Source organism: Phoca vitulina, unplaced genomic scaffold, assembly GCF_004348235.1.
Source record: "Phoca vitulina isolate PV1807 unplaced genomic scaffold, GSC_HSeal_1.0 scaffold67, whole genome shotgun sequence".
Classification (NCBI taxonomy): domain Eukaryota; kingdom Metazoa; phylum Chordata; class Mammalia; order Carnivora; family Phocidae; genus Phoca; species Phoca vitulina.
In genome coordinates, this window is record NW_022589770.1 from 4,760,048 (window position 1) to 4,782,849 (window position 22,802).

The 22,802-nt window shown below is 35.6% G+C and overlaps 1 protein-coding gene across 1 annotated transcript in view; it reads right to left on the reverse strand.

Annotated features, from left to right (window-relative positions):
• CCDC171 (coiled-coil domain containing 171) overlaps positions 1-22,802 on the reverse strand; it is a 317,703-nt gene that overhangs the window by 90,009 nt on the left and 204,892 nt on the right. The window lies entirely within an intron of this gene.

Sequence of the window (22,802 nt, forward strand, 5' to 3'; positions counted from 1 at the left end):
AAAATATTTAGCTACAAAATACAACTATTTTATTTTTTTTAAATACTGAAGGGCAAATACATTTTATTCTTGCAAAAAAAACATCTGATTATGAAAACCTTTAGTCACCTTTTCTTTGAATGATGAAGAAGTAAAGATTTTCAGGGGAGAAAGCACATGAAATTTACAGTCTATTCGAAACAAGAACTAGCATATGGACAAAGTATGTATGTGAGTGAGGGGAAGGTGGATAAGGACACCAAGAGAATGGGGAACCCAAGATTGAAAAGTACCATTACTTTATTTATGAATAGATCCAAAACAGGTTGCTATAGACATCTCAGTGAAATAACTGGACTCCATAGTAAAACTCATTTACTTCCCATTAAGTAACTCGCATGTCAAAGATAACAACACAAATGTGATTAACACCTTTCATCTAACAGAGAAAGCTACAAATAATACTTGGATTCAGAATTATTTATGTTCCATAAATATTTTTCTACTCATAGAAGTATAAAATCTGTTGATTGATATTTTGCTCTTTGCTTTAATCTGAAATATTCCCTTAGCACAAAAATTTCAAGACGTGAGTGCACGACTCTATTTTGGAACTTTAGGGCTAAAGGTCATAGAATCAGACCTCACAATTTAAAGGAGTATTTTCTAGACAGGGATCACAGGATCCCTTAGCACTAAAAATTTGCTCATTCCTTTGCCTATGAAATTCTAGAATATGAGCTTACTAGTTTTTCAACTAAATTTGTTATACAGTGACCTAAACAATTGGTTACATAGACATAATATCTTCTTCTTTCTCAGAGTTTAGGCACACATTAATGTCCACTGCTATGCTTCAAATATCCAGTTAAGAATAACCAAAATGCTATAATTTCATGTTTAAAATAATGCATTCACAATAGGTAGCATAGAAAACTCAAACAGCCTGCATAGAGCTAAAACAGTTAACTCACTCTAAATGCTAGTACATTGGATGCAATCAGCAGTCAAATCAGGTATTCTAAAATGGTAAAAGTTTTTAAATTCAGTATTTCACTTTTCAAACAATCAAGCTGCCCACAGACAAACGTAAGTTTAAAAAATTAAAAATAAGCAAACGGTGATTACTTATTAGATATAATATTTTATTTTAATCTTCAATGTTAACAGATCATCAAGAACATCCCACTATAGAAGTCACTGATTCAAACCAACTTTAAAAAGACAACAAAGAATAGATTGTTAAAGGCCAAGCTAAACCCAGGGATTTTGTGCCAATGTTAAGATATTTAAAGGCATTGAAGTATCATGAGATTTCTCGATTTAAAAAAGTAAAATCCATTTGAGTCCTTTTAAAGCTAGTATTTCTGACATCTTTCAGTTAATAAAAAATGCTATTTTTCAGATATGAAGATAAAACTAATGATCCACTACCAGTTATGCATAAAGTTCGAATTCTTTTTCCAACAGAAATAATGGGTTTGTGCCAATCCATTCCACCTCTCTTGCTCAGTAACTGTCACGACTAGCGATGGATATTTGTGAGGGGTGCTCAGGGTGCTGCCTCTAGCCTGGTCCACAGTGAAGCTCACCGGTCCAGTCTGAGAGAAACCCACGACCCTGGCATCGTCGCAAAACCACACTTGACTTTTCAGCAATCTTACGCCATCCTTTCAAAGACCATATAACTCACAGAATTCGAATTTCTACTATATATCCAAATCTTCTTGTTTTCCCCTGGCTTTCGTTTTCATTTCTCAGGGACAATGGCAGGGAGCCACCAAAGTCTCCTAAAGCTTGCCCTATCTCAGAATAGCTGAACTTAGCCCATTCTAAGACTGAAATTGCAGAAAATGAACAAAAAGTGGTGTAAACAAAGCGGTGTAAGTCACACTTCATTATTGTGAAAATGAAGAGATAGTACTCATAGTGCCATAACTTATAGACACAGAATTCCCATTGTTAAAAAGTTGAGGTACATTACAGTGGAATCCATATAAATCAGTGGGTGCTAAGGTTCATAAAGATGTGCGCAAAACACCGAGACATTAAAAGTGGTTCAATATTATGTCTTTTCCCTAATATTCACCTTTTTTGGTTTTGATGATAGAAGGAGAAATCTTTAAAAATCTCAACACTGAGTTCGAAGAAAGAAAAACATATTTATATGTGTGTGTATAATGTATATACGTGTGTACCCTTACCATATATAAAATATAGTATATATTACATATTTATATAAAACTTTAAGTTCAGCTTTTCTTTTCTCCTGTTCAGGTTTATCTAATTAAAACCCACCATAAACTTTATGGACTCTAATATTTCCAGCCGAATGACTGAAACCAAGAGGGTGTGCCCCTAGGCAGCAAGGCAACAATGATAAGCAGCAGGTTAACCACTAATTTCTCAACCAGGGTAGATTGTGAAAGTGTGATGTTCTGATATCCAAGAAACCGTTCAGGAGAGACTAGGATAAATCAAGTTTAATAACTCTGCTCCTAATTGTTCCCCCAATGCTCAACTCTAATTACTTGGAGAACTCTCCTGACTGTCACCTGATATTAAGTTGTTGGAGGCTGAGCCTGGAACAGTGAGATAATCAATAAACATTTAGTGGGGAGAAGAATGAAGATCCTGTTAAGCAGTGGGAACCCGCAGCACCCAAAGCCCTTCTGCTCATGAGAAAACCTGTGGGACAGCCATAGTGATTGCAAAGCAATAATCCAAAGCACTGTTTTTAGGCCTTGAGGCCTTTAGGCAACAGTACATTTGAGGAAAAAAGGTTAACACGGTCACCCTAATTACAGCCCACTTTCACATACTTCATATAGAAGCGAAGACAAGCCAATTAGGTAGAAAGGAAGATAAGGGAAGTTTTATTTGTATACTAATTAAACCCCTGATGAAATTAAAGGAAAAACATACAGCTCTGTAATTGTGTCTGAGAAAGGTCACTTCAGGTTCAGTTATCAGAACAGCACAGCCTTGAGATATTTCACTTAATCCACAGTACAGCCCTCATTTTGTACTCAGGTCTTAATATTTACCAAAAAAAATAAAAAATTCAAAGCCTGATACTGCATTTATCTTTAAACTGTGTTGTGAACAATTTTAGCTGTTAGAAAGCTAATGCTAAATATGATAACAAGAGTTTTTAAAAAGACAGAATATTCTGCCTAGGTGAGAATCGATGCCACCATTCTGCCCAAGATTCTGAGTTTTCACCTTAAAGCCAAAATGTTTTAAAGCTAATTTTTACAACAAAGTCCCAAACTGATTGTACATCCAAAGCTACTCTGCAATATATGTATTGTATTTCTTTGGATAATGGTGTTATTGTTCACCTCCACTGACACTTCTCGCAGTCTGGGGGGCAAAGGGGGGTGGGGGCAATGCTTTCACTAAACTACTTATAAGAAGATATTTTTTACATCTGGTTGTTTTCCTAAGGGGGTCATGAAAAGCTATTTATTCCTAATGAAAGCTGGAAAGAAAAGTATGGATACCGAGGACATAGTTAAATATAGGGAAGGCTTAGGGATAGAATACATGCTAGATGTGACTATTAAAAGCCCCACACATTTTCTAAAATGTCTTTTTTCTTATTTGTAGTTTCTGAAGTTCCCATAACAAACGTCCATTACTGTTCAATAAGAACACAAGTTATTTTTTAATTCACACATGACTTCATATTTCTAAAGCTTTAAATGTTTATTAAAGGTAACACTTGGTTTTAACTGTGAATATAAGTTAAAATTCTATTAGTTTGCACCTATGAAAGTATTTTGTGTGGTGGGAATTTTTTTAATAACTGCTTTATGGAGATAGAACTCACCTACCACATATTCACCTTTTTGAAGTGTACACTTCAGTAGGTTTTAGTATATTCACAGAATTGTGCAACCATCACCAGAGGAGGTCCGTTTTGAGGAGGAGAAGTTCTTTAAAAAAAACACTTGTCAAAACAACATGGCCACCTAAACATAGTATCTCCCATTTCAGCAAACTCAAATTTTAAACTACACAAGATATGCAAAGTTTATCATTTTGTTCAGTAATAGTTTCAAAAATATAAAATTTATAACACAAATTCTCTGAATTGGAATATTTGATTAATAAATGAGGTCCAGTACAAAAGTTATCTGAATGTGCACAGCTCTCCGATTAATAGCTCTGGATGTTAAGGGAATCGTCCCACATGGTTCTTTCTCATAAGGGTACAGTGTAGCAGTGTTTTACACCATTAGGCCAGTGAGGAAGACCGAGCCTCAGGAGATACCACTTTTATAGATTCTGTTTTGTCTAATGGGAAATATCTATGGATCCACATTCCTACAGACTAAAAGCTAATGGCTTATTCAATTTGGTATAAAAGTTAGTCATACAAAATGAAAGGCAAGACAACAACACAAGTGTTATAAAGAACGATGCTACATTTCCTGGGTCAGGGGTAAAAAAAACATCTATTATATATTTTTTAAAACTTTACTGCTGTCTGACATAATTTTTGAATAAACATTCCTAGATTGTGATAAATTGGGAACAACATCTCAGGGCACTAAAACTAAGGTTGAAAAAGGAAACAGCACTGTCTTCAGCCCTACTCTAATAATGGGACAACTAGAAAAGCATATCAATCAAGAACTGAGTAGCTGCTGGGTGGACCGCACTAGGCTAGCTGCCACAGAAAGTATAAAGCTAAAATGATACCAACCATCAAGTTTACAACTGGGCATACAAGTTATGGCTGAAACTAAAGAATACCATATTTTATAATAGAGTGTGAAAATCTGTGCAATTAGACAATTTACAATAAATATACAATAGTAAAAGATGCTGGTATGTGGCAAAATTAATATATGGATAAATTTTGGCTCTTAGTAGTCTATATTTTAGATGGATAGTTTGAATTAAAAGTTCTGCAGATTTTAGGTTATCTTCCTTAGGGACGCTATCTTTTATTATTTTCTAATAAAAATCCTACGCAGACGGTAAGTGACATATTTATAAGCTGCAGTGAAGATGAAATACCTCACCCACTTTTGGGGTTGAATAAATGACAGTCTAGTTACAACTCACATGTCTAGTAAGACGACAGATGTTAAAGTGTCCTATAAACCAAAGAAGGCTTCATAAATTTAATATGCATAATTAATGCAATACTTACACTTCTCTATATAGTGTCATTATAGTCTTCTTTAAATCCTCACCTACATGTGCAACTTCTGAGTCTCTATATCATTTCTACATCATCGTTTAAGTATATATATATATATACATATGTAAATATATATAATTTTTTAAATAACTATTTCTATCACACTTGAAAAAGATAAAAGGAAATTAACTAACCCAATACAAAGTAAGTTACTTTTATAAATAGGCCATATGGTAGATGGTTATCCAAAAAATGGAGCCAATGAGCGATGAAAATTCACCTTTAAAATTTCAAAGTATGCTGTAAGATTTTGTTGTATAATGGTTTATGGCTATCGGTACCATATTCTCACATATTCCTTTGTAAATGTCCTGTTACATCCCATCAATATAAAAGCAAAAAGTTAATCCTTCACAGTAAACTAACTGAAAGCGATCAAAAGTAAAATATAACGGAAAGAAAAGGAACCTCATACAAGTGTTCAAAGTATATTGAATGCTGTTTGTTCTAAACCTCACATATATACTACAAAACCCGGGTAGACTAAAAGTGTTAGGTAATGATAAGGTAAAGTGGGAGAGACATAGTTGAAACACATTTCAGAGGACCAAAAGGGAGGATAATAAAGAGAATCACGAGAGCCCTCTCAACTGGAAAATGCACTCAGAAAAGTATAGAACAGACACGTGGTAGCTAGATTTACTAGGACACATGGCATGGACGCAGTGATGTGGCAGGAATATTTTCCCAGAGTATAAAACAAACTGCTTCTTGCTTCACCACAGGCCTTATGAAACAGAAACTGGCTGCAGGAGACAACCAAATGATGCTGCTCTAATAGAATCAGCTCTTGGGCACCTGGGTGGCTCAGTCAGTTAAGAGACGGCCTTCGGCTCAGGTCATGATCCCAGGGTCCTGGGTTCGAGCCCCACATCAGGCTCCCTGCTCAGCGGCAAGTCTGCTTTTCCCTCTGCCCTTCACCCTGCTTATGCTCTCTCTCGCTCTCTCTCTGTCTCTCTCTCTCTCAAATAAATAAAATCTAAAAAAAAAAAAAAAATCAGCTCTTACGTGGCCTCTAAGTTCCCTCAGTGAATCCCTAAGAAATAGAAGGGGAGAGAATACACATAGGTTCTTCTGTTGGACCTTATCAGCTACAGACTACCCCAGCAGGTCCCAAAAACTTCACACAGATGATAACCTTAGCTATGTGAAGGTCCAGAAAGTTGCTGAATTCCCTGGCAATATTTTAAGTGAGTCAAGCTATGAATTAGGTTGTAGAAAAAATATCATTTAGAATTAAATGCTGTTTTCAAATCACTTGAGAATTACCTAAAACTACTGTCTAAGAAGAATTTGAAAAAAATTATGAATAATGTATAAAGGCCTTCATATAGTTAGGTTGCTGACATTTAAATGAAAAGAAATTATTGTTGGAGGAATTTTTCAATTTTAAGAATTCTTTCTGTGATATAATTGAATAACAGCTTAGGTAATCCTATATCATAATTAAAATACCCTCACAGTAATATTTTCATTGTGCTACAGAATTTAAATGACTATTTATCTTGAATATGCTACATATTAAATAATATTAATAAAAGTAAATCAAATACCAGCTGAGTAAAAATCAATTATTTAAGAGAATCTGAAGGTCAAGTGTAAATTAGGAAAATAAACTTAGGTTCTTTTAGACATAAATGTAAATAAAACAAAGTCCAAGTTTTTTCTTGAAAGTCTATTCATTGGATGAATTTTTGTGTATTAAGTATTATACCACTGATTGCTATCTTAATGTTAGAAGTATAATCACAGGGGGGAAAGTTCTAAACACTACACCTTCCCTAACATGTACCAGCTGGAGCATTCCACTTTTGTACGAAGACTCTAGGCCTGTTCCCAAACAATGTCTGTCATGCCATAAGTGTTCAATAAATGTTTACAATAAATGTTTACAAATCCTGGGGGGGGGAATAGCTTGAGTGACAACTGAACCATATGACTGTCATCATACAAACATTGTTACATTAACTCATTTGATTCTTCATAGTCCAGTGAGATGGTTCACATTATCATTCCTATTTTACACACAACGCAACTAAGAATCAGAGAAGTTAAGTAATGTTCCCAAGGTCATGTAACTACTGAATGGGTTTATGCCAAAATGTGAGCCCAAGTCACAGCACACTAAATCCTTATTCTTTATCCTGCACTATAATGATATTAGTAACCATCTCTCCAGAATTTCCATAAAATCCACTAACTGGGAAATCCCCATGGAAATGTAAAACCAATATTTCACCTATTTCTCAAATAAGGTAAGGTATTTCAATCTATGTAAATGGCTGCTTTCTATTTATATTTAAATAAGCTTCATAAGGACTTTAGTATTATGTAATGGCATGCTTTCAACGTCAAAAATCAAAGCATGCACCATTCAAGATTCCCTGTGTGAAAACAGGATCACTGTCATCATTTATTAAATGTACTAATGAAATTTAAAAATATATATTTGCAAAGTAAGGATGAATTATATAGCACACCATTACAGTATAGAATTTTATATATTTCAAGACCCCAATTAGGCCGCTGCTTTTTTTCAACCTTTTGAAAAGCAGTGGAATTCTCTGTCTCTTTCCTTTATAAGTCAGCAACAATAGCATTCAACTTTCCCTCCAGATCTTGAGATTTAGCTGCCCAGTAGAACCTCAACGTCTTAAAGATTTATTACAGGATCTCCACACTATCACAATATATATCAAGCTCTATAATATCAACACTTGTAGCCAAACCCACCTGGTAAAGAGATCTTAGCTACTGTGTAAAAAGTCATCTACGTGCCTAATTTAAGACAAAAATGCCACCTTTGAAGAACTGACACCATACAGATTGTACTATAATATTTTAGTAACAGAAGAATTAGTCATTAGTACTGATATTTGTTAGTCAAAGATGTGAGAGTAGAATTGCATTTGACTGAAAAGAATCCCATTACACTTACTCTGAAAGGGATAAAGGAGAGGAGGTGGGGAAAGGGAAAGGAATTGAACGAGAGAGCAACAATTCAAATCCGGTAGTTCTGGTGCCACTACGGGTCATAACAGGTGACACGGACAAAAGCAAATGGCCACTACAACCAAACCTGTTGTTTCACCTGGTTGCCCTCACGTGGCTCCAATTCTGCAAATACTCTCACAAGGAGGTAAAAGTGAGAGTGAGTCTTCTGCACAGAAGATGTACTTTCATTCAACTTGGCCTCTGAATGTACACCAACTTCATTTAGTGCCCAACCGAAGAAATGGCACCATATTCCAACATGGAGGAAATCCTGGCTGTTCTGGATTTGTTTAGAATATGTTATCTCTAATTTGGCCACTCCTGAAGGGACTTCTTAAGGGAATAAAGATAATTAGGAGCAGTTTATTGAATTGGGTAGACTCGAAGGGGTGAGAAGAAATAAAATGGCTTCATCCTTCTTCCACTAATAACTTCAAATATTCCATTAGATTTCCCTAAAGTAAAAGACACTTTTGATTACATAAGATTTTTGCCTTATATGCTGATCCTAAAACCTAATCTCTACATAGGATGTGACTCTACTGTATCTATTTGTAATCGTGCCTATTCATGCCAAAGCCATTAAGAAGAATAATAGTAATAATAAGAATAGTTAACACTTCCTGAGTACTAATCTTATTAACTCTGTGAAGTGTGTACTACTATTATTCCCACTTTACATATGAGGAAACTGAGGCATGGAGCCCAAGTAACTTGCCCAAGATTACACAGAGCCAGAGTTCAAAACCAGGCAGGGTGAGATATAACTAAATAAATACATAAAAACGAAGAATATACTCTTCTTTGAAATGACTTCCTATCTAGAAAGATGAGAAGAGGTTTTGAAAGTGGTTGGTTTTCTTTTTCTTTTCTTTTTTTTTAAAGATTTTATTTATTTATTTGAGAGAGAGAGAGAGCACAAGCAGGAGGGAGAGGGAGACGCAGGCTCCCCAGTGAGCAGGGAGCCTGACGTGGAACTCGATCCCAGGACCCCAGGATCACGACACAGGACGAAGGCAGCCGCTTAAACAACTGAGCCACCCAGGAGCCCAGCAGTTGGTTTTCAAGCTAAGTGTTCAATGTTGTGAAGATCATTCTCAGCAGAATAAAATGGCATGTTCTGAGAAATAAAAGAGGTAAGGCGTGACTGAAGGATGCCATTGATAATGGCAGGAGAAAAGACTAGAAAGCTACATGCAGGCCAGGTGTGGCCAGAAAACTAGACTTTTAACCTTGCAAATGGTTTTTATACAGTATTCCGCAGAGATGCATCCAGATAACTTGGGGGCAACACTTGAATTAACAGACTTCCAACTCCCTTCCTTCTTTCAACCAGACTGTGTTTTTTCTATGAGCTTTTGTGTAAGATTATGTTCAAAGAAAGGTTCTATGGCTGAGTATTTGCCAACTATTGTCATAGAAAGCTATGGGTAGCCACTGCAGGATTGCCGGCCTGAAGCAGCATTCTCCAATCTTGGTCTCAGAGATCATATATACAAACCATAACTGCCAAATTAGAATGAATGCACAAGATCATTCTGGCCATACTACAACAGCTCATTTGCATCTTCAGCTGGAATCTAACAAAGGTTTAATAAGATTTCACCTTTGAGTATTCAGTGATGTACTAGATATACTAGATTTAAAAGAATTTTTAAAAGAACTGGCTTGTAGCAGATAGTTTTCCTTAGTATGCTAAAAGGTATTATATCAAATTCATGTTTATATTACTCAAGCAGAGTAAATATTACTTTATATAAATGCAACATCCTAGTCATATACTTTCTATTTCTACTAATAATTATATGAAATCCTGTCAGTTATTTGAATCCTATGACAGTGAGCCATAAACTGAGTTGCAGCAGAAATATATGATGAAAAGAATACATTATTTTAGGAGCACAAAAAAGTGATTAACAGCTAAACTCAGTGATTATTTTCTAAGAACAACACTGTTTGGTCTATAGTTTAAAAAGGTCCTTTTCACAGGACACTGGCTCTGTGTTATTTTACCAATAACAAGTTAGTTATTATGTTGGGTCCTTCTAAAGAAAAAAAAGTTCAAAAAAAGTTACCACTAGCAATAATCAGTAAGTTATTTCTAAATAACTAGAAGGGCTGGTATCAGCTTTCGCATTATGCTATAACCCGTGACAGTTATTTTTTTAACATATCTGAGTGAATTATGTAATTTTTAATCCCTCTTCCTCCTAATAATTATAGAAAAAGAGATTGAAGATGAGTAATACAGATGGTGTTAAAACAAAGATTCAGCAACAGTTAGCAATTTCAAAGTATTAGGAAAAAGCAGAGAGATGGGCCCAAGGCTCAGTGCAATTTCTTGAGAAACTTAGGAAAACTTGCATCTTTGGGTAGTAAAAGTTGAATATATATATATGTATACATATATACATACTCCAGGGAAGTAACAAACAATTTGGCAAAACGCATTATTTTATGGCTTTGTTTCAAAGGGAATTATCCTGTGTGAGGATGGATGTGTGTGTGTGTGTGTGTGTACACACGTTATATATACCTACTCAATAAATAGTACCATTTTGGTTATAAAGAGCTTCCCATAAAATTAGTATAGTTTACATTTCCGATCCCTCTGTAATCAACCCATTCACCTGAAGAAAAACACACAGCTCTTCTATCCCTCTAAATGAGCGAGATCACCATCTAGTGGTGACTCCTTGAAATGTCAGGCATATGGCTTTTGGAGCCTAGAAAATGCTTTATGGAATGTGGTTAACAGAGTCTACATATTCTAGAACATTCAAGTTTATTTAAAGAAAAACAGCAAAATACTCTGAATAATCTTCTTCTTTTTAGACTAAGAAAAACTCTAGAACGAGAGAGAAAAGTGCCAACTAAATATATGGGTCCCCACGGGGCACCTGGCCGGCTCCATCAGTAGAGCATGCAACTCTTGATCTTGGGGATGTAAGTTTAAGACCCATGTTGGGTGTAGAGATTACTTAAAAATAAAAATCCTTTTAAAAAAGTAAAAATATAAATAAATAAATAAATAAATAAACAGTTCCCTATTTTCAACCCTTCTAGCAAACTTGGGGAAAGAACTATAGGTGATAAAATGTAAAGTTATACCAAATTCAGTCCATATGACTAACTAGAAAACAGAGTCTTCATCTTTTCAGTATATATAAAGTTTTTAAGAATCAGTTATTGTAGTGGATTGTATTTGTTCCGCCTCCCTGAGGGGAAAGTATACTCTCTCCTGTCCCACTGATACCTGGCTTGACCATGTAATTGGGGGTGTCTCTTCTGGAAAGAGGATTATATATACCCTATCTCATCAGATTCAGGAGCACCCACATTTCTTTCTTTGGCCAACGAAATTTGGACAGAAGTAAAATAATGTTAATTCCTAGCAGACACAAGAACAGCAATGTCCTAAATAGAGGCCATTACCTCAAGATCAACAGTGTCCAAGATAGGGGTTACTCTATCAGCCTTATTCACAGAGTGAGAAACCTATGAAACAGAAGCACAGCTGATCCATGATAGGTAGATACAAGGCATGAGAAGTCTCTTGTAAGGCTACTGAAATTATGGGGTCACTTGTTACTGCAACATTACAAAGAGTATCCTAACTGATACAGTTCTATTCCTACATATAACAATTTACTCTAGGACCTTTTTTTAGATTTTATTTATTTATTTATTTGTTTGTTTGTTTGTTTATTTTAGAGAGTGTGTGTGTGCACGTGCATGCGGGCAGGGGTAGGATAGAGGGGGAGGGAGAGGGGGAGGGAGAGGAACAGGGAGACAATCTCAAGCAGACTCTGCTCCAAAGGCAGAGCCCTATCCGGGGCTCAATCTCACGATCCTGAGATCATGACAACTCTAGGATTTATGCAGCTATAAAATCATTAGTGGATACTTCAGAAAATCAGTTTCTAGCCTGATTTAATATTAGATCATCAGTAGAGAAGTGAATTTTAATTAAATATTAAAAAACACAGCAAGTCAGTTGATTTTAGTATAAAAATATGATAAAAGTATATTGCTATCTTACAGAAAAATATTGAGTTGCACACTACAAATTAAAATAAACTAATATGTACAGCTATAATTGATAAAAAAACATTTTCTTCTAAAACCTTCTCTATATTTAGTGTATGCATATTTTATTTTAATATTTTCCACTCAAAGATATAATGAGGAGAAAATATGTCTAAGCAATTCTTTGTTCTTTTTCTTTTCCTTCTTAAAAATAAATTATATTTATTGACATTTTAAAATGGCCATGATATATTTCTAAATTTAAAAGAGGGGTACTATAATACTGTAAAACATAACACCATATTTTCAAATACATCTATGGTATACTGTATACATTACTAATATGCATGCAAATATATTAATGTTTACATTTAAAATTTTGAAAGGTGTATGCCAAAATGACAATAGAAATACTCTTAGTATTTTTCCATTATTTTCAACATAATATGTATAAACTCTAGGTAACAAAAAATGCAACTGTCACAATTTTTATAAGATCAACTTTCATCACAAAACCTTAATTTAAATTTATATACAGGATATCATAACAATAGTAATTGAAATTGATTTTGTAAATGTGCTCTACTAAACAAGGGAAGGAAATTAATCAGTTATATAACCTTTTATCAAATGCATATCAAATATGCAGTTACATTTAATCACTATCATTCATCCAACTCCTTGGGAAAGAAGATTAGAAGATTTCAATGATTTGTTTCCCTTTCAGAGAATAAGCAGTAAGGGGCTTAGTATTCCTTAAGCTAATAGTCACATCATAATACATATCCATCTGATTTAGGGGATTTTGCCAAACCCTCACCATAACTAAAGTTGTTTTTTTTTAAGACTTTTAGCCATAAATGCCCTAAACCCACACTCTTCATAGACAAATGATTTTCTGAATTCCATAAGGACTCTATGTCTGTTCTGTGTCACAGGACTCAGATCAGAAAAACAGATGAATTCTATTTCCATCACAGAAGCGCTGTTGATGATTCTGATCTGCTTTGATACTCTAACTTTACTCCTGAAGTAAGATAAAACCACTATAAAGGTGCTTCCTGTTTCATCCATCACAGAGATTTTCCTTGTTGGTGCTCTTAACAATAATCCTTATTACATACACCTCCTTAACTACATTTTGGAATTTGGCCAGGTTTTTGGCTATCAGAAGACAAAACTGACAAACTTACTTTACCCTTTATAGTTTCAGGCATTCAAATTTTATAGAGGTTAATACTACCTTATATATAGTTTTAATTAAAACATAGTAAATAATACTTGCCAGCATTCCATAAGACCAAAGCATGACAAAGTCATTCATCAGGTAACCCTTTAACTGAAAATACTAAAATAAAATGCAGTATTTCAAGATCAGTAAATACTGGTGTTTTCTGAAATCTCATGTTAAGTTAGCAATGTAAGAGTGAAATATTAGTAAACTTCCAAATAAAACTCAAGCATGTTAATTAAATGTTTCCTATAAACAGAATGAAATAATGATTTAGAATTCTTAGCTCCACATAGGGGTAAAATTACCTCTAAAATGAATTAAACATTGCCATATAATCATGTCAGAAATGTAAATATATAATTAGATAATGACCTCCAAAGTCTGAGACATTTATATTTATGTTCATTCCATTACAAATGTAATATTCTAAAGTTAGTTACTATATTTGATCAGAGTTAAATTAAATTATTTCTGAAACAAAACCACCACTGAGTCTCAGATTAATGAAAACTAAAACACATTCAGAGAGTAAATAAATTTTGATTAGTCCTTTAAGTTATAATATACTGTTAACTAATTTAAAAATGGACCCATCGAAACAACAAATAATAGTATTTTCATAGTTAACCATGGAATGTTTGTAATTAAACTGTACAATTTGGGTCAGTTTTGTAGTGCATTCAAAGAAAATAATTTTTCTAATAGAGAAAGTCTTACTATTCTCCTCACCAATAAATATCTCTGGGTTCTGTTTCTTGTTCCAATTACTAGCTCTATGACCTGGGGCAAGTTAAATTCTCTGTGCCTTGGTTTCCTCATCTGCAAATTATGGATGATAATACTTAACTCAAAAATTGTTTTACAGAATAGATATTATCTGCAAATTACTTAGCAGAGTGCTGAGAAAATCATATCTAATGCAAGGACAAATGCTAACAAAATGTACACAGTGCTGAAGCCACAGTCCACGATGGAGATTTATAAAATTACAGAGAAGCCCTTCTGAGAAATCCAAGTCATAAAATTATAAAAATGACATAAAATACTTTTAGCATATTATCAGTTAAATTAATCACAGAAACTAAAGACTCACTTAACAGTGGCAAAAATCAACTTCAGTCATTATATACTTCATGTGGCATAATGTAAATGAATATCATTCACAAAATTGCAAATAGTTTATATATACTTGAAAATAGTGGTTTTCAGACTGAAATGTATATTTCAGACGAAATCATGACCTCATTTAAGTATGCAGGGCCAGGAGATCAAATGCCAACCAGAACCGAATAAGGTCAAATTAGAAGAGAAAGAGATTTGACTTGAATATCACTGAGAAGTGTATTCGACGTGTGCATGCCCGCTGTGGACTTATCTGTACTTTCTTTGGCGTTTCATAACCCAAAGTTGGAAAAATAAAAATTTCTGTGGACTTAAACTTTAGTGAAAAGGAAACAGAGATCATGGGGAAAGTTGATTAAGATGAAAAGTAAAGGCACCCTAAGGAAAATTCCTTGCAAGCTGTACTTCTCTACAGAAAAGCAAGACAAACAAATAGGAGGCCAGGGCAGGGGACAAAAAAAGAAATCAAAACCAAAATACTCAAACACCCTCTAACTATAAGGGACTTTAATATTGCAACAAAACCAGAGAAAGAAAGAAACCCAGAAAAGTCATATGCATTGATATTCAGGCTACCAGGAAAAACATGATTTCAAACATTTTTTTAAAAGACAGTTTTGTAGGCCTATTGATTCCTTTTGCACATTTCAAGGTAAAGTAGTTACTTTGTAGTTGACTCGGTAATATAACAAAGATCTCTCAGGCATCTGGATTTAGCAAGAACCCTCTCTATTTTTGAAAGAAAAAGACAAGTTATAGCTCAAACTAACTGGAATAAATGGTATGCAAGTACATGTGCTTAACATGCAATCTACTTATGCAATAATCCCGTATTTCCTCCAAAGCATAAGTCAATAAATCTTTCCTGCTGCACTATAAATTCCAAGGTCATGGACAAAGATGTTTATTAGTATAATTACAAGGTAGAAATAATACCATTAAGCCTCCAGTTCCAGGTCTCATAAATTAATAGAAATAGAAGATTAAGAAAGTGTCAAGTGTGGTTTTAATTCTTAGACACTAAAAAAATTCCTAGTTTAGCTCTCTTCTCTGACATGATCTAACTTCAGTTTCATTTTCATTTGGTCTTTGAAGTTGCTAACATTTTTTTTAAAGTACTTGCAAAGTACAATTTTGGGATCATAAAAATTAAGTTATGGCCTTAAGAAAAGAGGGGGAAAAGAGCCAAATTGAATGGCTGAAGGGAACTCATTTATAATATAACGAATCACTCAACTTTAAAGAAATTCTTCAACAGGATCTCCATGTTCAATTTCTAAATACTTAAAATTCTACACAATTCTTAAACAGTGTTTGAAATCGATCTCTACAGAATTACAAATATGCACAATATTGACAATATCAATAGGTTCTTGATTACCCTCCAATATCCAGTGGCTTCACTTTCTACTCGCCCACATAAGCAAAGAATCAGTATTTCAGAGAAAAAAAAGTTTTTGACATTATGATCAAAGACTTTGAGTGTATGGTTTCACGCGAGAGAAAGAATTGCATCAAATGAGAATCTCTAATTTTCAATATCTGCACTTCCTATTATTATGGACTTTATTATCATTAGAATCTATTGAAAAGACCAGGTAACTGTTCTGCAGTTTTATTTGTTTTGTTTGGGGGAAATCTTTTTTTTAATATACTTTCCTTCTAACAGGCAGCAAACAGTAGTACAGAGCTTAGAAAATAAATACCCCTGTTTTTTCTGTCACTGGAAGAATATATGAATTATAATACCATAGAGGTATGTTTATGTGCCCTCTGATTACAGCATATCTGGAACATTTAAGGCTGAAGTAAATCTCAACACATCATCTACGTCTGGTACTTTCATGCCTTGTCAGAATTTTTCACCACCTGAGAAACAAGCAACAAAAACACTTTCTTGTAAGGATATTTAGTTTAAACTAGGTACTCACTTAATGCCTTAGTCACTTGTTAAATAAAAACAGCATTCCAACAAGGAATTTTCTGGCTTCTACCAGGTATGTCACTGCTTGGGGACCAAAGACCTATTCAAATCTCAGCAAGTCTATAGGAACAGCAGCTCCTCTACCAAAGAGAGTAGATTTTTGTTTAATAAACAAGCGATCTCCTCAGACAGCCCCAGTCTCAGTCAGTAGCAAGGTGCTTTTGATATTTGCTACCATTAGGACACATAGTTTTTACATACAGTTCTAACATAGTTCTTACACACAGTTTACACATAGTTTTAACATATCTAACATGAATCTCGTGCATAGCAAGTTTTGCAGAGTCTTTTCAGTAAGAGAGAAGACACAGTTAGCAGATTTATAGCAACTGAAGTTTTAGATGCTTTAGACCTTAAAATTAGTCACTAACGTTCCTGTGCCCTGTGTATCCAATCTCGCATCTTCGCATCTTTCATCTCTCCCTTTCTTTCTTCTCATTCTCTCTCATCTTGATGCATGTTCAGAATCATGGCTTTCCATTCAGACATAACTGGATGGTCCCAATTTCTTTAAACTTCCTCCGGGTTATCAAGTACCATCTTTTCGTTTTGCCCTTTGGCGCTTCCCCAAAGCCAAAATCTTTCTTCATCTACTACGTTCATTCCCCATCCACATACCAAATATAATAAAAGAGTAGGAATGTTAGAACCAACAGATCTATATACAGAGTCCTACTTTAATATTTATTGGCTGAGGAAACGGTCAAATGACTAATATTCCTGAGTCTTATTTTCCTAGTATGGAAAAAAAGGAAATTATGCTGCCTAGATCATGGGTTGTTGAGAGGATTCAAGGTGGCAATATATTTCTGATATCCAGCAGAGCCAGATACAGTAATCACTCAATAAACTGAATGCTTGCTATTCTTTGCTGTGTGAAATCTGACCTCTGACTGCACCATTCTCCAAGCACAAGCAGGACTCAACACACCAACGGCCAGTGCCCAGCCTCTTCTGTATGCCAAGCAAGGAGGAGGCTCACTGGTCAACTAAAGGTACACACACCTTTGTGATTATTTTTGCAAATCAATGGAAGCTAATTTTTTGAGAGTTTTTTTCAATTTTACTGTTTTTTAATTCCAGTAATAGTTAACATACAGTGTTGTATTAGTTTGTACAATATAGTGATTCAACAATTCTATACAAGACCCGGTGCTCATCATAAGTGCGCTCCTTAATCCCCATCACCTATTTCACCCATCCCCCTCACCCACCCCTCTGGTCACCATCCGTTTGTTCTCTAGAGTTAAGAGGCTGTTTCTTGGGGGGCCTGGGTGGCTCAGTTGGTTAAGTAACTGCCTTCGGCTCGGGTCATAATCCTGGAGTCCTGGGATCGAGTCCCATATCGGGCTCCCACTCAGCAGGGAGCCTGCTTTGCCCTCTGATCCTCTCTCCCCTCATGCTGTTTCTCACTCTCTCTCTCTCAAATAAATAAAAAAATAAAATCTTAAAAAAAAAAGGAGTCTGTTTCTTGGTTTGTCTTTCTCTCTTCTTTTTCCCGTTTGCTCAGTTGTTTTGTTCCTTAAATCCCACATGAGTGAAATCATATGGTATTTGTCTTTCTCTGACTTATTAAAAGCAGCTAATTTTCTGAAATTAGAAAATTTTCTTTTTTTCTGTTTTTAGAAAGGAGTAAAATAATGCTACAGAGAAAAATAGTTTTAATGTAAAACTTAACAACTCTCTGACGACCTACAGTTTCTACAAATATCATTCAGACTTCTGCAGTGCCCTCTGTCCCTGTAATGGCCCTCTCCATTCTGTACTACACGTCAGTGTACACAGGTCTGTTCTCCCCCATGAACTTCAGTCTCCGTGGAAACAGGAACATTCACTCTCTGTTGAGTAAATATCTCCTTTGAAAACTATCTTCTCTTACAGAGTTTCTACATATAAATCTAAGCATGTGCAGAAATATCTTAAAGTGTTCAGCATAGATTCAGTTACTATGTAATATTTCTGGGCATTTGACATCATTAAACATACTTGCGATGAAATTCTTCACATAGGACTTTTCTAGATCCTGCTTTTCTCTACCTCCTCTTTTTCTTACTGTCTTCCAAATTTAGATCTTTCCTACATTTGCCCTCTCACATCTTCGAGATATTTCGTCTATTCCTTACATCTTTGACAACACTTTACTACTACAGACAACTATCCATTTCCTCACTCAAATGTATGATCCTCTCAAATTCAATAAAGCCAAAAATTGAGATCCTAATCTTTCTCGTATTCCCCACCCTAATCTCTTTATGTTGGGAATACTATTAATCTTACACAGTAAAATATTAATTCATCTTTTATTCTTCTTTATTCCTATAGCCTTTACCTTTACCCTCTTATGAAGCCCTACTATTGAAGACTTCTAAAAAAGAAAGGTCCTCACCTCAGATTTTTTTTAAATGAGTTATAACTAATAACAAGATTAATCCTTTTACCTCATTCTGGCCTACCGGAAAGCAGGTCAGGTATGGAGAATTCTCACATTAACTGCTCAGGCACAAAGAAATGATAGCTTAGAAGCAGAGATGCTTATTCAGCTACAATAAACTAGAGGTCCAAGAATCACAAGATTTTTTTAAGTGGACTATTCAATCTAAAAGGAACAAAACTTAGGGCACTCTCACCCAATAATTTTAATGAGATTAAAGACACATATACACAAAATCAGGAATAAGAAGGAGCTGATAATATCAGATACATGTAAATTTTTTAATCATCATGAGGAACAATATGGCATAGTCTTAGGTGTGTATGAAGCACATTCTCAAATTTGAATGAAATGAAAGATTTTTATAAAAACATAGACAACCGATTCAAGGAGGCCCAAAGTCCAATTCAAGATGACTCCTTTCCCCTATCAAAACTCCATTTGAGGGAAAAGTATCAACAAACAACAACAAAAATAAAGGGAGAGGGATCATTAACAGAAGAAAGACTTCAAATGAAACACAGCAGAGGAGGCTCCAGCCTTCGGCCTCAAGGACATGTGGAAGCCTTGTACAGAGAAGAGGAGTGGTGCTCTACCACCTGGCAGATGCTTAAGACGTGAAAACATAAGGCACAATATAGGGCAGCAGTAAGTTAAAGTGCGGAAGACAGAAATGCATGGGAAGACTATATTCAGACCGACCAACCACACCCACATCCTCCTCCCCAACCATGCAGAACCCACTGTAAACAGATATTTGCTTGCAAGAGAAAAAGAAAAAAGAAAAAAAAAAAAAGACATTTATTCCATAAAACAAACTAAAGCCAAACAAGAATTGGGTGAGTTCTCTCGGAGAGAAAGAGGCAGCTGGGTTATGAGCATCAGTGCCACAGAACAAAGACCAGCATATTCATCTGGGGGTCACACAGCCCAACAGCCGGCTCACAGCCCTTTGCTCTAAAGGAAGGCAAACCAGTCACCAAGTCTTCCCTTTTTCTTCATTTTTAAATGTGAGTGACCAGACAAATCCTACCATAAATTTGAGGAAAGCCTTGGTTCCAGTCACTAGGGCTGCAGAACAAACCCCTCCAAAAGGTGTGAAACCACCACTTATTAGGCTCGTGGGTTCTGGGGGTCGGGTAGTAAGACAGGGCATGGCAGGGACTGCGAGTCTCTGCTCCTTGATAACTGGAGCCTCAGCAGCAGGCCAGAGTGTGAAATCATCTGAAGGCTCACTCACATGTGTCTGGCAGTGGATGGATGCTGGCTTGTTGCGTGAGGCCTTCGCCGAGGCCGATAGCTGAAAACAGCCATACGTAGGTCACCACGTGGCCTGGGCCTCCAGAGAACGATGGCTGGATTCCCAACAGAGAACACTGATAGATACTCAAGAGAAGCCAAGAGCAAGAGAAGAGAATGAACAGGCAGAAGCCAGGTTGCATCCTATGACCTAGTGCTAAAAGTCAGGCAGAATCACTTCTTCCTTATTCTGTTCACAGGGGTAGTCACGAAGGTCCACCCAACTTCAAAGAGAGGGAAACAGACTCGACCTCTTAATACTGGGCTGGCAAAATTCTGGAAGCATTTGAGGGACCAGAAATATTACTGTGGCTATTTCTGTAAAATATAGTCTTTGACAACACCCCCCCAAATGAAAGAAAGGGGGCAACAGAAACAAACAGGAAAGATACATAAAGACCTCAGAAGAAAGAGAACTTAAATAATTGTTTATTGTCTATTAAACACACAATAAAAAAAACTATAACTTAAGAAGATACAAAAATGAGTACCAATATAAAATATCTAAACAGAAAAATTAAACTTATAACTTGACCAGAATCAAAAACAAAAAGAAAATATAAGAGAAAATGTAAGAACCATAGAGGATCAAACCAGGATATTAGACTTCTGACAGGCTGATAGGTGTTCCAGAAAGAGAGAAGGCGGGGTGGGGGGAAGCAGGAGAAAATGAGGTTGAATTTTGAAGCATCTATCAAGTATTACTCCACAAAGTAAGAACGTTAATCCTCCCGAGGCTTAGCATCTGCCTCATTTTGGTATTCTCCTGCTGCCAAGACTGAGCTGAACTTGAAGTAGGCTGAATTACACTCACATGAGGATAAGCTTTTGAAAGCTAAACAGCTACAGATGAAGACATTTCTAGAATTATTCTGATTTCCATTTCTAGATATTTTAACCAATCTGCTTTTCTAAAAAATCCATCAGAGAAAATAAAATGCCCCAGATTCTAAAAGAAAATGCTATATTGGAAATAGGACGGGCTGTGAAGCTGGGCAGATCCTGAGTTGAAATGCTGACTCCACAACCCACAAACACGTGATCCTGGGCAAATGTATTAATAACTGATCCTTAATTCATTATATATTTATATTTTTGTATTATTATATGTATCTTTCCAGGTAATGGTGAGGATTACAGAAGCGTATACACAATTTCTGGTCCACAGTGGTGATAGCATTGGTATGATGTTCAAGGTCCTCAAGAGATTCCCCAGGTGTGACAGCCACATTCCCACTCTGCCTACATCATCAAAGGAACATTCTCTGAACTAATGCTAGGATGACTGATCTACCCATTGCCTGGTCTCACTTACTCCTTGTCTATGTTTTCAGTTATCAATTACGTGCTTTGTATTTTTAAGGCAGGAGTCTGTAGCAAACAAAAACAAATCGATAGGTTCTATTTCTAATAGGGTGAACTGGAAAAGTACTGTCATCTGAGACTTAGCCATAGATGGAGGGAGAAGAAAAGCTGGGGTGATTCTCTTTCTGTTCTGCCTGCATACCACGAGAGGGGAGATGGGAGAGTTAGAGCAGAAGAAAAGTAAACTCCTTCCGTCTCTTTAATTATTATTACTTCCCTAAGCATAGTAAGTGGATTACTGCCATCCAAGTCTGAGAACCCAAGAGGAAAGGAAACATTTTAACAGCAGACTGGCCTTAAGTCTCATGCCGTGATACTGTGAGCCATGTTGGAATTCAGGCAATGACTGGACCACCAGAGGCTGTCCGAGCAAATTAAGGGACCATTCTAAACAAAGTACAATGATGAGCCGAGAGATAAGACAAGAGTAAAGGATTAGTAAGAGAGCTACCAAATTGTACACAAATATTTGTTTCTTAAGAGCTTACAGTAGAGAAATCAGCCAGTTTCCTGTATGAACTTTGCTATGTTCAGCTATTTTAATAAAGATTTTTATTAATTACAAAAAAAGAAAATCCTGTGAAATTCACAATTCTAATCTAGGTCTTAGCGAAAGCACAGGCTTTGTCAATCCAGACCAAAAGATCATGTAAATCAAAACACTTGCTACCACCTGGGGGCAGCATACCACTAACTGTTGGAAGTGACCTAAGGGCAAGGAGCCAATAGAAGACTGAATAGGCAAATGACAAAGACCACACCCAAAACATGTCATAAAATAGGTTTTTTTTTGTTGTTTTTTTTTATTTTTATTTTTTTTCAATTCTTTACATTAGGTTTTTTTTTTTAATTTTTTTTATTGTTATGTTAATCCCCATACATTACATCATTAGTTTTAGATATAGTGTTCCATGATTCATTGTGCATAACACCCAGTGCTCCATGCAGAACGTGCCCTCCTCAATACCCATCACCAGGCTAACCCATCCTCCCAACCCCCTCCCCTCTAGAACCCTCAGTTTGTTTTTCAGAGTCCATTGTCTCTCATGGTTCTTCTCCCCCTCCGATTTCCCCCCCTTCATTCTTCCCCTCCTGCTACATTCTTCTTCTTTTTTTCTTTCTTAACATATATTGCATTATTTGTTTC